This window comes from Helianthus annuus, chromosome 7 (genome assembly GCF_002127325.2).
Source record: "Helianthus annuus cultivar XRQ/B chromosome 7, HanXRQr2.0-SUNRISE, whole genome shotgun sequence".
NCBI lineage: Eukaryota > Viridiplantae > Streptophyta > Magnoliopsida > Asterales > Asteraceae > Helianthus > Helianthus annuus.
In genome coordinates, this window is record NC_035439.2 from 11,510,897 (window position 1) to 11,514,565 (window position 3,669).

The 3,669-nt window shown below is 34.3% G+C and overlaps 1 long non-coding RNA gene across 2 annotated transcripts; it reads left to right on the forward strand.

Moving 5' to 3' along the window:
• Positions 1 to 543: 543 nt before the first annotated feature.
• On the forward strand, positions 544 to 2,863 carry LOC118480367. Of its 2 annotated transcripts, none has more exons than XR_004862205.1 (5): positions 544 to 1,322; positions 1,962 to 2,062; positions 2,169 to 2,230; positions 2,304 to 2,486; positions 2,654 to 2,863. It is a non-coding gene; the product is annotated as an uncharacterized LOC118480367 (long non-coding RNA). The 2 variants fall into 2 exon arrangements; XR_004862206.1 differs by having other exon boundaries at positions 1,984 to 2,062.
• The last annotated feature ends 806 nt before the right edge of the window (positions 2,864 to 3,669 follow it).

The window sequence follows — 3,669 nt, forward strand, 5'->3', positions numbered from 1 at the left end:
GTCCCAAACAACATTAGAACTGATATCTGTATTCATTTTTATCGTGTTCGTTTTCAAAAGATTTTTATTTTTACAACTCTGTCTGTGACGATAAATGAATATAGGTATCAGGATCGTTACAATCTGAATTGATTGATACAGTTAGAACAACACATGTTGATTTCTATACCGAGTATATAAATCGTACCGGTACTGCAACAAATCAAACTGATACCGACCCAACGCTCGTAGTAACGTACCATCACAATGCACGGGCAAATAACTTGGAACCTTAAAAAATAAATAGGCATATATTAGATTTACAATTTTACAAAAAGTTAACAAATAATCAAATTGAATGCTAAATAAATAAAATACTACCATAAAAACAACTAAAGAATTATAAACTACTATTTTATTACTAAAGTAAATGAATAAGAAATAAAATATCACTAAAAATATAAAAATTTATATATACTCTAATTTCTAACATTCTTAGGCATTTCTACTTGTACTTTGTGTTTTAAAATTTGTTTGGTGGGTTCTAAGAAACCATGTGTGGGTTTCTCACGTGTTCAACCCAAAAATGATTGGAAACCTAAGTAGGCTACATGTTCATCTTCAGATCATCAAGACTAAGAGTATTGCGGTGAAGTAAACAAACATTAGAGAGAAAAGGAAGGCTGGTGAGGGTGAATCGAGAACAGAGACCGGTATTTCAGTCGTGCAAGCCTCTTAAGCCCAAATCTGTGACAGGGGGAGGTTGACCGGCGTTGGCCGTTCAACTAGTGGTAGTCCTTCTCACTATAAATTGGGCTATGGTTTTCCCCGGAGCCCATCACTGACTACGAACGACTCTGGGAAGCCATCATATGTCTCACATACACGTAGCCTTTTTGATTTATCGATGATCGGTCTGATTGATTTATAAATCAGGTGTAGCATGATTCAACACTCGTCTGATTACTAGCGTTATTGTTACTACTCACTAGATTATTCTTGGGTTTTTTAATCTGATTTGATAGTTTGATTTCTGACGTTCACGTTAAGATCTGAGTTTCTTAGCTTAAAACCTTACAAGATGCTATCGGTTTCTAGCTTATGATTTAAACATAATTAGTTTAGAGTAATTGCAGATTAGAATAATGTATAAAATAACAAAATCAAGTTAAAAATGAGTACCTTAATTTGGTTGAATTTAAGCTAAACAATGATGTTTCTTTGATCTACTTTTTGCGTTAAATCTTGTATGTTAAATTTTTTTGCAGAGGAGAATAATCACGCATTCTGCTATGGCTCCCACTTTAGCTGGACTCAAGAAGCTAATCTTTTGTACAACTTATGTGAGTACAATGTATTGATATGATGATTGAATGTGATTTCATGAATGTACTATCTATTTTGTAATTAGAAAAATTCCCACCACTGCACTACTAATGAAATGTGGTTGAGTGACCGACAAACCGCCACTACGCCACCAAACGACCCATAGACGACCCATCATCACTACTCGACTCTATGTTGCTTCAATCCTGAGTTCAGCCTTTAGCAGGTATAAGTAATGAGTCATATGATGATATCATGTGATCTTGGTCTTCATCTGTTCTCATATGCTTTAAAATGATATGAGCCATGAGATGGTAGTGGGTTGTTTAGGCTAAAATAATTTGTTGAACTGTCTTACTTAACAATAATTTGGATATTGAAATTCTTAATGAAAACATTAAACTTAAGAAGTATATAAAAGAACTCACTCCAATTCAATGTCAAAAGCCGCAGTACCGCAGAGTATTAAGGATCATGAGTATGTATAGGATTTAAATATGTTTATTTTTTCTAAGTTTGCTAATTTCATGTTTGCACCTTATTTAGAGTGCCATTTTGTGACTACAAAAAAGTTAATTGTTTTTTTTTTCTGTCGCATTTTTATCTTATTTATCTTCGTAAAGTACATTTGATTGTTATTGCATCTCTTCGTAAAGTATTCTAAAGCCCTTGTGGTAGTTTCGCCACTAAATGCTCCGGAATACTCTCAGAAAAGCTGCTCATGGATAGAAGCTGATTATTGATCCTCGTCTGACTGGTAATCTTCATTTTAAGCCTGCAAATGGTATTGTGATACCAAGTTGAAGTAAACAAACCTGTTCTCATCATGTTTGCCTTAAGTATGCAATTTTTGTTTATTTCAGAAGAAGAGGCTAAATGGTTGCGATTTGATATTGATAAACCTGCTTAGACTGATCTTCAATGGGTAATATTTATATCTCTTCTTAAATTGTATAGTTCCCATTAGTTAGATTAAGTTGTGCTTTAAGGTGTATTAGTGGTGAATGACAAGGGAATGTTCATCCCGGCTATTGAATGACAAGGCACTGAAGAACAGAAAAAGAAATGGTTGTCGTTGGCTCAAAAAATGCAAATTATTGGCTGTTACGCACAAACTGAACTTGATTATGGCTCCAGTGTACAAGGTCTACAAATAACCGCAACATTTGATCCCTAAACAAGTGAGTTTGTCATTCACAACCCTATTCTAACTTAAATGTATCGTCAAATGGATTCGCAACAAGAAACCAGTTTGTTCTTATATTTGTATGTATACGAGATTGATTACTTTTCTTTTGTTACCTTTTTAAGGTGTTTTATCCTTTTTTGTTGGTTTATCGATGTACAGGGTGTTCTGTGTTTACCAAATAATCACATAGGAAGTTTACAAATTGACGTTGTTTGTCATAAGGAGATTGATTGCTAAGAAGTTTATGCGTGGAGATGTTAAGACTGGAGCTTCAACGTGTTTATTAGTGTACACAATTATTTATATAACGTTGTAGTTATAGTTGTTACTCGGATTTTGATGACGAAAGAAGTATGATAAGCTTAAACATAATTGGTGTAAATCTGATCGATTGCACGCCAATTTCGTTGCCCGCGGCGCAACGCGCGGGTCACTTTTCTAGTAAATACTTAAAAAGTAACAAATCACTATTCATCAAGACTTTGTATTCATATAGATAATATTTATTACTCACAACTACTCATTCTCACTTCCTTGTTTTCTAACATATTTATCTGGTTCCTCTAATTTTAGGCTATAGGGTGTGGTCATGGTGTGGTCATGATCCTTATGACCACCATGACCCTCCATGTTAGTGCCATGTAACTCATCTTTAATCTACCATCCAAAACCACTACCCTAAGGGTATGGTCATGACCCAAACCATTAGCCCCTTATTTATTATCTTTGTCTAAACAAAAAGGAAATGATTTGTTGAAAAATGGAAAGGAGGACCATGGTTGCCATGGTTTAATCCATGCAAACCATGGTGGATCAATCAAGAGGGTGGTGTAGCCTTCCATTCATGTTCCTAGGTGACAAATCATGTCCCAACAATGATCCCCACACCCTATACGTATAAATCCAACTTTGTTAATTATGACCGACAAAAAATAGTTACACTAATTAAAAAAATAATTTATTTAAGTTGGGGTCCTTGGGTTTTTAATTTGTTACCAACCCACCTAATAATAGTATCCATATTCACAAATGGACATTAAGTTGGTAGAACCCTAAACATGACATTAATATGAATACAACACAATTTAAAATATGTATGGGCGAGCGTTAATTTCTTTGAAACAGATAAATATAAGGTCACGTTTAGGTTCACCTATTCAACCTACCATATAAGC